Raw genomic sequence first — 13,509 nt, forward strand, 5'->3', positions numbered from 1 at the left:
CTCAGAGGATCCAGCCACAAGCAACTGACCTCCCGACCACACCTAATCTGGACTTCTTAGGCACTGCTCTACATGAAGGGATGCTCATTTCTTTCTATGCCCAGGCCTCCTTAAAGGAAAAGGTGCTCAGAGTACACAATGATCAGACGAGCATGAACTTACCTTCCTGCCACTCTCCCTACTCTATATTCACCCAAGTTAATGCAAATTATATATTAACCTCAGTGCCAGTTGGTTGGTTCTGTAGCCCCTCGGCACTTCCTGTATCCTTTAGGGTCCATTTTCAGACACAAGTTAGGTTTCTAGCACCCCACCGGAACCAAGAAGAGACCAGACAATCCATAGGAGTCCCTAAGGTCTACACTCAGAAGCTCTAGCTCTTTGGCAAACATATTTTTCTAACTATCACTTAATCATTTTCCTACAGAGAGACTATCTACTTCCCAAAGGATTACAATTAGATCCCCTGGGCTAAAATATCAAGTCACCTGTATTCCAGCATTATTTCCCAAAATACCCTTCACAGGCTTCCCAAATCCTTGCTCTAGCCAGATGAACTGCCAGCCATGTTGCAAGGGGCAGCATCTGTTTCACACCTCTGTGCCCTTGCACATTCAGATCCCTCCATCTGATATGCCTTTTTCTTCTCTTTTCCCTGGAAATCACCTTCAAGACCCTTCAATATCCAGCATAAATTCCATCTTCCCTGTGAAGCCTTCTCTGATATCCTACAGACAATTAATTGGTCCTTCTTCCCTAAAACTGCAACACTTTATACCACTTACCATACTACATTATATTATTTAGATTATGTGTGTGTGTGTGTGTGTGTGTGTGTGTGTGTGTGTGTGTGTCCCCACCCACCTCTGAGTTCTTTAAAGGTTGGAACTGTGTCTTTTTCTCTCCAAAACTCAGCACTTGATCTGGACACATGGTTAAGTAAAGAAAGGGTGCCTCCGACTTCTATGTGATTTCCTAATGCATATAAAAGTTTCAGGGCCAGAAAACTGGGAAGGCATCAACAAAGAGGAAACAGAAGGCTTTAGAATACTCCCAAAATATCTCTTGACTCCTCTGGCCACTTCCCAAGAAGCAACATTCTTCCCCTAAATGAACCAAAAGGCTTTGTGACCAAATCCACGGACCTACTGACAATTTCCCAACACACCTATAAAATGAACATATGCACTAAATTCTCAAAATGGATTTCTCTTTTCTTAACTGAATACATTTTTCCCGAATACATTTTGTATGTTTCTTCTCCCCCTACACAAACACCTGGCCTTTAAACTCCATTGAACCTGGGCAAGTTGCCTGCGTCTAACCTGTTCGTAACATCGGAATCCAACAGTTGGTGAGTTAAACCACCGATGAGTTTTTTGTTTGTTTTATGAAATTTCCTCTGGTAAGATGAGTTAACCAGAATTGAACTCTGTGTACCTCCTTTGTCAGTACCCCACAGCACCTTCTTTGAACTTCTCATATGCCTTGCTTTAAGAAAATCCAAAATCCAAAAAGTTAAATGTCCAATATATTCTTGGCTTTGGAAAAGTATAGCAGATGATTAGTTTATCAAGATTTTCTTACACAGATATTTTCAGGCTTCTATATCCGCCACCTAAAGTGAAGTATACTCATGAACAACTTTCTTTAATCGAAAGAAGAAAACCTCATTTGATAAAACTTGGCCCTTCCGCAGCTCCCCTGCTCAGGTGTCATACTGCACATGCACTCAGGTTTTCCGAAGTGCCAGCCCTAGACGTGGAGGAGGACAGTGCCTCAATTCCAGACTTCTTTGAAACTCCCATTCCCCCACAATGCATATACGACACACAAGATGCTAATTCAAACACAATTTGGAAGCAAACCAGGTATATTTGAGAGTCTTGGGGTCTCTTTGGCACTGAAATAAAGCGATTTCAGCTCCAGGCACCTCCCGCTATGCTTTCTGGAAAACTTTCTGTCTTGTTTTCCCCTTTGCTCCCGATACTTATTATAAACACTCTATATGGCATTCATCCACGGTAGAGTACTCATGAGTTTGCCTCTCCTTCTCCTTCTTGATGGCAGACCTTATTTCTAGATCCCCAGTACCCAGCTTGGCTGGTGCACAGAAGTGCTTATTAAGTGTCTGCTGAATGTTTCTGACTGCCCCGATACTACCTTTCCAGCTCACCTGAAGACTCTGGGATGGCTATACCTCACCTGGGACTGGCTATGGCCCCAAAGAAGTATTTAAGACGCTGAATGTAGCAGGTGGCCTCAGCATCAATATCCCTTTGTAGTCAGTTCCAGGTGGCCACGAATCAAGTTGTATGACAAGATGACTACATCTAGCCCCAGGGTCCCTACTGATAATTACCTATATTCTTTTGAAGACCTCTTATCTTTCCAAAATCTGGTTCATCTGGGATAAAAACTGTATCTCTTCTTCAAATTAGGTGGCTTACAGTCTTTTTTTAATTTAAAAAATGTAAAGCCCTGTAACTCTAAAGAATATAAGTCAAAGCTAATCTTGTGACTGAAAGGTAGTATATAGATTAATTCACTCATTCCTCCCCTCTCCTGCCCCCTTTCCTGCCCTCTTCAACTACAGAGATTAGAAAATGAAACTCAAATTCACAGCCTCATATGCAGCTAGAGAGACACATCTGACATAGTTCCGGCCAGTGAAATGTAGATGAAAGTTACTTGAGAGACTTTTTTTCCCCCAATATAAATGTGTGCACTGTCTGCTGCTAAAACTATAAGACAATAGGGCAAGGCAGATATTCATTCATTCATTCAATGGACATTTACTAAATAGCGAATTACTGGATTAATCAGAATACAAACTATTCATTAGTGAATTAACTAGAATACAAACTAGGCTGCTGTAACAAGAAACCCCAAGTTACAAAACAAGCTTAAACAAGATACAAATTTATTTGTCTCTCACATCTACATTCTCTTCCAGATAAAAAGCACAAAGATTCAGTCCAGGCCTAACATGACAGGTCAGCGGTGATGAGGACCCACGACCTTTCCATCTCATTGCTCTGCCATTCTGAAAGTGTTACCTTTATTCATATAGTTGAAGTTGGCCCACATGCACTCCAGCCCAAGAAGGAGAAAAAAGGGAAAGAGATAGCCCGCTCCTTTCCTTCCAAGAGCAGAACTTGGAAAATAAATACATTTCTGCTGTTCACATCCCTTTAGCCAGAACCTGATCATATGACCATATTCAGCTACAAGAAAGGCTGGGAAATGTGCCCAGTGAAAGCCCCTATTACTATAAAAGAAGGAGAAGGAAAAAGAGGAGGAGGAAGAGGAGGAGGAAGAAGAGGAGGGGGATGAGGAGGATGAAGAGGAGGGGGAGGAGAACAACAAACACCGGGAAGAAAAAGTAGCCAGTCTTCTAGATGTAGGGCACTATGCTGGGTATTAGGGATAGAGATGAATAAGTCCTAGTCCTTCCTCGCAAGGAGGTAAGAGTTATTAGCACAAACTGAAAAGTGTGCAAGCATCTTTGTATCACCAGAGACCAGCCCAGAGCCCTGTACCCTATTGATGTCAAGCAAATGTTTGTTGATGCCAATCAGTAGGGAGAGTAACTACTCCCCCTAGAACCAATATGTGCCCACTACTGAACTGGGACTTGGGAAGCAACTGTGGATATGGCAGCATTCCTGCCCTCAGGAGTGCCCAGTCTATTCAGGAGACAAGAGGGCACATACACATGGAAAGATGATGCAGTGAGGAATTGCAAAGCCCAGTGCCAAGTGAGGGAAAGCTCTCTGAAACCAGGGACAGTCACCAATGGCTCTGGATGGGGAAGAATGATATCAGGTGACTCAGGACAGATCTTAGATGAAAGGTTGGGATAGGTAAAGGCAGGGTAACTAGAGGCCAATGCAGGCACCAGCTCAGCATGTGAGAGAGTCCTGCCAAGTAAGCCCAGCTGGGTGGAGGGAGATATTGCCCTCCTCTCTCATCGGGCAGAAATTGTCCTAGATGATCCCAGCACACAGCTGCTGCTCCTCCCACCCCCAAGAGAGACAGGCATTGAATCCTTATATTCCAAACATAACCCCCCAAGCTCCCAGCTTGCCCATCATTAATGATTTCATGGTCCCAGTTAAAACGGTATTTCCCTAAAGCAATTTTCCCAGAAGTGGCAGAAGGGGAGAGATTAGCTACAGTTGCCATGGTGAATCTCAGAAGACCATCTGTCCCGGATGGTTTAGACTTTCACCTCCCTCAAGGTTATTTCTTAAGGTCAGATGCTCTCAAAAGTCACTCCCAGTTGTAAAATTCTGAGAATCTAAATTGGAATCCTGAGATCTGAAACTTCCTAGGATAAAAGGGAAAAGCACCTTGATCAAATGAAAAAGGAATCATTTACGAAAAGGACCCAGTACAGTGCCTGACAAATAATAGTGCCTCTTTAAAGACTTGTTATTGTTATTTTTAGATTATTTTTGGTAGTATTAGTTTGTTGTTTCTTTATCAATATCCATACTCCACCTCAACCCAGAGAGAATTCCATGTGGCTTATGCTACACTGAACGACATAATAACAAGTATTTTAAAGTCAGAGTCAATGAGTCTGTCAACAAGACAAGGAAAGAAAACGGGAGAAAACATAGTACAAAGATAGAAAGGTCACAATATCCTAACCCTGAGTTATAAATTTTCTCTGAGCTTCCTTTAAGCCAACAAAAAAAGAAAAATTAAGTTATTTACAAAATTTATACCATATGAAAAACACATAAGGCTGATAACAAAACCCTAAGAACTCAGTTCAAAGCTTTGCTGAGCCATATACTAGTTGCAGAGAATTTAACCCAGGTATGTAAAAGTTAAGAGAAAGTCAGCAGGCAGGAAGCAGGGAGGTCTGTGGATAATAAAATGAGGAATTACTGGACTAAACAAAGTCAAACAATTTTCTTGGTTGCAGGGCTTTGCAGAACCATTAATACATTCATTATAAATCTCCAAAGGGCAACACAATTTGCCTTACTTATATAGCCAAGGAGCATCTGTTTTAGTGGAGAGTCTTACACTCTGAGAAATGCCCCTATGGATGAACAAACAGATAATCACTACTATAATTTTATTATTATCATTATAAGACAACTCAGACTACTTACCAAGGAGCACCTTTTTGCTTTTTCTTTAAAGAACAAGAACAAGGTTCTGCATTTCCCCATCTTTCTCTCTTAATTGGGCTTGGTATTTTCATTCTAGATAATGCATTACTTGCAATTGTCAATAACTGCACTGGAGAGCATCTTAGACTTTGCAGTGGACGGGCCCCCTTCCTCATTCTGTCATCTACACATATCAGGAGATAGGAAGGATCTATATTCTCATCTCCGTCTTAAAAGAATGGAAAAAAAATCCCACAAAAACTGAGCTTCAAGGTCACACTTAGTCAATGACCGAGCTGGTCCTAAGCACGGGCTTTCCAACTCTGGGCTACCACTGTGACAGAGCCTGTCCTCCTCCCTCTTGGGTCCTTCCCCTCCCCATCAGATGCTACTTTTATCTTCTTGTGTGTCTGCAGGTGGGTGGCAATGCTGCTGACTCCTTTCTGGCTCAGTTTGGGCCTTTCTCTTTCATCCATTAATTAAATCATGCACTTTTCTTATAGGGGAGCAGAATCTTCAAAAGAGGAAAAAGAACCCTCCCTTTCAGAACATTCAGGGATTAAAGTTCATCTGGCTATGGAATGCTCACCAGGGACTAAACGCATTACTGAGAGGCAAGTGCTGAAAGCCAGTGACACATTAATATGAAAATGTGGAGAGAGAGTTCAGGCTGCCAAAACGCTGTCTCCAGCATTCTCAAGGTGGGGTCAAACAGCAGAATGGCACCTCAGGGGACATTCAGGTTTAGAGACTGGTCAGGGTGCCTTAGGATGAGTACTCAGTGGTAGCACTGTCCACCGCAGTGACCTTGAGACAGCCCAGAACAAGAGCGCCCTTGGGAGTGATCAGCATGGGGGGTGCCTCCTTACATGGGGAGAGTGTGCAGCCTGGCCACGACCATGCCCCCCTGCATTGACATGAATCCGGCACCAAGTGCACAGAAAGGACAGTCCTGAACAAAGGTCTATGTACTTCGTCTTTATTTATTCAGCTTCACCAGGGTTCCTCACTAGGAATTCTAGGCAAGAGGCTTTCCAAATAATAGAACAACTGTTCAAACACCAAACTTTTTTTTAAATTTGAAATAATCATAGATTCAGAGGAAGTTGCAAAAATAGTACAGAGAGGTCTCACGTACTCTTTCCCCAATATTTCCCCAGTGTGACATCTTACATAACTACAATACAACAGAAAAATCAGGAAATTGACTTTGGTACATCCAGAGGCCTTACTCAGATTTTACCTATCTTACATGCACACATTTGTGTGGTGCATGTATGGTCTGTGCAGTTTTACCACATGTAGATTTACATAACCACCATCATAATCACGATACAAAACTGTTCCATCACCACAGGGTCCCCCGTGCTACCATTTTATAGTCACAGCCCTCCCCTACCCAAAGATTCCCCCCACCCAGTCCCTAACACCTGGCAACCATTAATCTTTCTCCGTCCCTATATTTTTATTTTTTAAATGTTATATAAATGTATTTTTTGAGATCAGTTGTTCAGGCTACATAATTCCCATGGGATCCCTCCAAGTTGACAGAAGTAGCAATCATTCATTTCTTCTACTGCTAAGCAATATTCCTGGTATGGACGTACCACAGCTTGTTTCACCATTAAAGGACATTTGGATTATTTCCAATTTTGTGTGGACATAAGTTTTGATATCTCTGGAACAAAGGTACAGGAGTACAACTGCTGGGTCATATGTCACTTTTTTTTTTTTTTTTTTTTTTTCAAAAACTAGTTTGATGTACCATATGGTTTCACTCATCTGTGGATTTTAAGCAACAAAACATTTTGATTAACATCTGGGAGGGAGCAGGAGAAGAGAAGAGAGGGAAACAAATCAGATGAGACTCTTAAGGATAGAGAACAAACTGAGGGTTAATGGAGGGAGATGGGTGGGGAATGGGTACTAAGGAGGGCACTTGTTATGATGAGCACTGGGTGTTGTATGTAAGTGATGAAACCTGAAATCCTGCACTGTATATTAACTGACTAAAATTTAAATTGAAAAAAAAATTTGATGGACTTTTCTAAAAATATATATTTCACATAGAACTCTGCACTGTTAATCACAGTATGATGTAAATCATTTAATCTCATTTTTAATTACTTGGGGCCATGTTGTGAGCAATTGAAATCTACAAAACTATCTGTCTCTAAATTAAATTGTCCCCACGATATGAGGGTTTTGATGTCAAAGTGCTCCCATTCCTGCATTTGTTACAATTATTTTCCTCAAAGTTTCCAGGTGTGCTGCTCATGTATGTGCCTATTGAACACCTGAAATGTGGCAAGTCCAAACTGAGCTGTGCTATAAATGTAAAACACACACCTGATTTTGAAGACTTAGTTTAAAAAGAAGAATGTGAGGGGCACCTGATTGGCTCAGGTGGCTAAGGGTCCGACTCTTGGTTTCAGCTCAGGTCATAATCTCACAGTCCGTGGGTTCAAACCCTGCATTGGGCTCTGTGCTAACAGCATGGAGCCTGCTTGGGATTCTCTCTCTCCCTCTCTCTCTCTACCCCTTCCCTGCTTGCTTATCCTCTCTCTCTCTCTCTCTCTCTCAAAATAAATAAACATTTTAAAAAATGGAAGAATGTAAAATATCTCATTAGTAATTTTTATACTGATTACATGTTGAAATGATATTTTGGATATCTTGTATTAAAGAAAATATATTATAAAATCAATTTCATTTGTTCCCTTTTATCTTTTTAATGTAGCTACTAGAAACTTTAAAATTACATATTTGGCTCACCTTGTAATTTTATTGGGCAGCACTGGTCCAGAGGAGTTTTGTTTGCCCACTATTTGCTTTTATCTAGGTTGCTAGAGGTAATTATTATCTAACACTGAGATATGTGGTATGTTACTATCACTGATATACTCTGTAGCATCAACATAATGTTGTAAGAAAATGGTAATTATCTAAAGCCAGAGTCCCATCACTGCTTTCAAAACTGCATGAAAAGAGGCTAGTGTCGAGATGGGCAAATTCATGAAACCCGGGAAGGTGGTGCTGGTCCTGGTCAGACGCTACTCTGGACACAAGATCGTCCCTACAGCCTTGCTCTGGTGGCTGGAATTGACCGCTCTCCCCACAAAGTGACAGCTGCCATGAGCAAGAAGAAAATCGCCAAAAGGTCAAAGATCAAGTCTTTTATGAAAGTTTATAACTACAATCATCTCGTACCCACAAGGTACTCTATGGATATCACCTTGGACAAAGCTGTCATCAACAAGGATGTCTTCAGAGACCCTGCTTGTAAACACAAGGCATGACGAGAGGCCAAGGTCAAGTTCGAGGAGAGGTACAAGACCAGCAAGAACAAATGGTTCTTCCAGCAGTTGCAGTTTTAAATGTTTTGTTTCAGTCATTAAAAATACAAAACAAACAAACAAACAAACAAAAAACTGCATGAAAAGAGGCAGTAGAGAAGAATAAACATCTGGCATATAACTCTGAAAAATCAGAACTTTATTCCCAACCCATCCTCAAAAAAAAAAAAAATATTTACTCATGTTCACACATTTCAACTTGTATAAACCTCCCTTTTCTTGTCTTGCCTATTTCCCAAAAGTGTTGTGAAACTTAAGTGGGAGAATACATTTGAAAGTGCCTCAATAGCTCTAAATAGCATGCCCAAAAACAGAAATGTAGAAGTCTGTACACAACCTGCACACAACTGACTCACCAGATTAGTCAACACTTCCCAGGATCCCCTCTGTGAAGCCTCTGCCACTGTCTATGGCACTCCCAGACAAGCCTCGCACTTCTGCCCCCACCTTATCCTCACCCACTCTCGAACTTTATTCCAACAAGAATCAGTAGAGTGTGGTCCCAAAGCTCATTACACAGGTTTATTTGGGTTGGGTTTTTGGTTTTTTGGTTTTTTTGTAATTATGACTTTAACTGTACAAGATATAAATTCATGAAACGAGTATGAAAAGTGGTTGGGTGCCTGGGTGGCTCAGTCAGTTGAGCATCTGACTCTTGATTTTGGCCCAGGTCATTGAGCCCCAAGTCAGGCTCCATGCTGAGTGTGGGGTCTACTTAAGGTTCTCAATCTCTCTCTCTCTCTCTCTCTCTCTCTGCACCTCCTGTTCTCTCTCTCTCTCTCTCTCTCTCTCTCTCTCTCTCTCTCTCTCAAAATAAATAAACTAAAAAAAAAAGTAAGTGATTCAATATTTTAAAAATAGATGATGGGGAGGAGCCCCTGAGTGGCTCAGTCAGTTAAGCGCCTGACTTCGGCTCAGGTCATGATCTCACAGTTTGTGAGTTCGAGCCCGCGTCGGGTTCTGTGCTGATAACTCAGAGCCTGGAGCCTGCTTTGGATTCTGTGTCTCCCTCTGTCTGCCCCTCTGCTGCTTGCACTCTGTCTCTACATTGTCTCAAAAATAAATAAACATTAAAAAAAATTTTTTAAATAAATAAATAAAAATAGATGATGGGGGCACCTAGGTGGCTCAGTTAAGTGTCTGACTTCAGCTCAGTTCATGATCTTGCAGTTCGTGAGTTCGAGCCCCGCATTGGGCTCTGTGCTGACAGCTCAGAGCCTGGAGCCCGTTTCAGATTCTGTGTCTTGGCTTCTGTCTGCCCCTCCCCCATTTCGTGCTCTGTCTCTCTCTCAAAACTAAACATTAAAAAAAAATTTTAATAAAAAAATGATGGCCATAAATAGAACCACATAACACATGTATCCATGTTAAGAATAGAAAATACAAAAACAGGTTAAAAAAGGGGGGGGGGCACTTCAGAAGCTAATGATTCTTTAAGGCCAGTTATTAATTCATACAAAAGACAAATGCAAAATTACAACATTTTAGTAATGACAGCACAGCAATTCTCCCATCATAATATATAGTTGAACTGTCTGCACTGGGGCTCAGATAAAATAAAAATAATATCAGCAACAACTAAAACGTATTTATTAAATTTCTACTATATGTTAAGAGCATTACATTATTTCATTTAATGCATACACACAAAACCAGCAAAACACTCAACATATACATTTTATAGATGAAAAACTCTTAAGACTAAAAAAGGCCAGGTAATAACTCCATGGTGGCAGTTCTGGGATTCAAGGCAGTTCCGGAACAAGAGTCATGCTACATCCTAGAATGACAAAAATTTGCACTATCAAGCCTCAAGGATGAGACTTTCTCATCAGAGCAGAGCATCTCAAACATTAGTGTGCAAATGAATCATCTGTGAATCTTGGTAAAATGCAGAGTCTGATTCAATAAGTCTGGAAGGCTTAGACCACACTCTGAGCAGCAAGGTCCTGACCTAGAGTATACCCGCTCATTGTCCTTCTCAGAGGGCCCAGTTTTCCTCCAGGTGGCAGACATCATTCAGAACATCATAACCCTCTGTGCTTCCCCAGCTCTTGGTCCTCACCTGCTTCTTATACCCAGGACAGGTGTATGTGGGTCAGAGGTCCAGGCATTCCATGGATAGACAGGCTCAGCAGCACTGAGAAGAACAAGAGAAAGACCCATACCTCTTGGAGCTTTTAACCTTAAATCTAGAGCCTACTCCTGAAAATATGCCAGTTTAGTAAGTTCACAAACAAATGATAATTTCATAGGTAACAGAGCATAACATCATAAAGGAGTTGCCAATGGTTCGGAATATCTTAAAGAAGTTAACACTCTTTGCATTTTCAACCTCAATGTGGAGAAACATTGAAGCAAACGTGGACCCAGAGTAGCCCCCAGACCCATTCCTTCTAATGTCAAACCTTGTCTGTCTGCACAGCATCCCTGTCTTTGAGTCTGGCTGCCTGCCCATCTCCTGGGCTGAGAAAAGGAAAATACTCATGATCCTGCCTTCATTCCAAGGGGAAATGCTAGCTTCTGCTTTTAATTAGGTATTTTATACTGACTTTCTTCTTTGACTATAAAACATATTCAACTGCATATTTTCTAAATGATCTATACAGATCTAATTAACAATGTTTTTCAAGTAAAAAGTCAGTTCTGACTGTCTCCCATGTCTGCCATAAAAATTTGAGCTTTCTAATATTCATTGATTTGACAAATATTTAATGAATACCTCTTATTTGTGCCAGGCTCACTGGCTGGGCACTGAAGCTAGGAAGGAGAATTAAATACCATTCCTCCCCACCCAGAGCTCACAGTCCAGAGGGGAGGCAAACATGTAAACAAACAATCCCAATAGAAAGTGACAGTCACTGTATGGGGGGGGGGGGGGACAGGAAAGGAAGGATGGCTGTTTTTAACTCCTGCTGATTCAAATGCAAAATCATAATCCGTTTCCAGTCTGAAGGGGCTAAGAGGTATAAACAGATGGGAAACCAGCAAAGTTGCACTATATTCCTGAAGTACATTGTGGTTAGCAGTCAACAACCACACACACACTGTATGCCAGGTGCTCACCTGGGCAGTCAAGGGGTGACACAGAGTTCCACTGCCAAGGAGATCCCAGTGCCCTTGGGAAATAAGATACAGAAAGAGCAAAAACAGCAACCGCAACTAGCATTCTACTAGTTTTTTAAACACTACTGGGAAAAGTTAAGCAATGTAGACTGTGGCTAGGAGCTTTGATCCTCCATGACCAGGGGCAATGGGGAGCCACTAAAGATTTTTTTGAGGAGGGGAAATGACACAATGAAAGCTGCTTGTATATCATTCATATAATCTTATAATTTAATAACAAGAAAAACTACTCTTTACTGACCACTTATTATGAGCCAGTCACTATTATTTTTAGGGCTTTACAAGTATTACCTCTCATTTTCCTAACAACTCTCCAAGGTAGACATGATCATCCCCTTTCTAGAGACGAAGCAACTGAGATTCAGAAATATTAAGTAAGTGTGTGTAGATCACATGATGGATTAAGTGATGGATCTGGGAGAGTTAATCCAGCTAGTTGGATTAATATGAGGAAGAGATTACCAGCAAGGAAATTAGTAGGAGGTGTCTGGATCATCCAGATGAGAGGTAGGGTGATGGCACAAAAAACAGACCAGGTTATAATGCAGCTCAACCACAAAGGGGTTCATCTACTTTTTCGAAGTTATCTAGTGATGGTTCACCACAGGGCAGCAATAAAGTCAACAACCACACCATGTTAAGGACCTACTATGTGTTGGGTACTATGTATGAGAGGGGTTAGGGATGGAAATTAGAATGGAAGGAGTGATTGTCTATCATCAGGCAAAGAAATAGGACAGTGAGAGATCCTCCCTTCTCTCCTTCCTGTGAAAGCTGACGGCAGGCTGCTGGTTTTAGTCCATACACAATACTGGAAATCACCACAAGGGGTCAGGCCTGTGGTGGCTGCCTCCTCCTCCCCTTCCTCTTTCTCCTCCTCCTCCTTTCCTCCTTCTTCTCTTCCTTCTCCTTCTCCTCCTTCTCCTTGGCCCAAAAGGCTACAGTCCCCACTGACTTGTTCCTCAGGGGATCTTGGTCCTGATTCTGAATTATTCTAACAAAGACCAGCTACATAATTCACAGGGCCCAGCACAAAATAAAAATGCAGGTCCCTTTGTTCAAAATAATATTAAAATTTTCAGGACAGCAATAGCAGAGTATTAAGTCCACAGCTGAGGCTGAAGCAGGGGCCCTGTTCAGCTGCAAAGGTTGCACACCCATGAAGCTGGCCCTGATTCTAACCCAGGTCCTACTTCCCTGGATTGGTAACAGCTATATGTGGCACAGAAAGGTGGCTGACTGCTTCCTGGAGAATAATTCTCCTCTTCTTATTTTCTTTTTTTTTAATTTTTTTTTAACGTTCATTTATTTTGAGACAGAGAGAGACAGAGCATGAACGGGGGAGGGGCAGAGAGAGAGGGAGACACAGAACTGGAAGCAGGCTCCAGGCTCTGAGCCATCAGCCCAGAACCCGACGCGGGGCTCGAACTCACGGAACGTGAGATCGTGACCTGAGCTGAAGTCAGACGCTTAACCAACTGAGCCACCCAGGCACCCCTCCTCTTCTTGTTTTCTGAGGATAGGGCAATCTATGGCCCAGGAGACAGCTTCTCAGTTCAACGACAGTAAGTTGTGGGCTTGTAACAGAGATGAAGCTGTCCCAACAGTCAATGTGAACTTTCTCCCTTTCCATTACATGGTTTCCAATGATTGTGTGGTTCTGTATTTGGTGACAAGGAACTTGGTGGTCTGCCCTTTTAGAGGCTATCTTTAAGATTGAGAACATGACCAGAGTCAGGGGTTTGGAGGAGAGTCAAGGCTACAGTCATTCCAATTTTTAAAAACACAAAACCGGATGCGGCACCTGGGTGGCTCAGTCAGTTAAGCATCCAACTTCAGCTTAGGTCATGATCTCGAGCTCCGTGAGTTTGAGCCCCATGTCATGCTCTGTGCTG

The 13,509-nt window shown here is 41.9% G+C and overlaps 1 protein-coding gene and 1 pseudogene across 1 annotated transcript in view; one reads left to right on the plus strand and one right to left on the minus strand.

Annotated features, from left to right (window-relative positions):
* The window catches only part of ROR1 (receptor tyrosine kinase like orphan receptor 1), a 404,523-nt gene that overhangs the window by 366,296 nt on the left and 24,718 nt on the right, over positions 1–13,509 (minus strand). The window lies entirely within an intron of this gene.
* Positions 7,879–9,120, plus strand: LOC132673783 (large ribosomal subunit protein eL27 pseudogene; annotated as a pseudogene).

Source organism: Panthera onca, chromosome C1, assembly GCF_046562875.1.
Source record: "Panthera onca isolate mPanOnc1 chromosome C1, mPanOnc1 haplotype 2, whole genome shotgun sequence".
NCBI lineage: Eukaryota > Metazoa > Chordata > Mammalia > Carnivora > Felidae > Panthera > Panthera onca.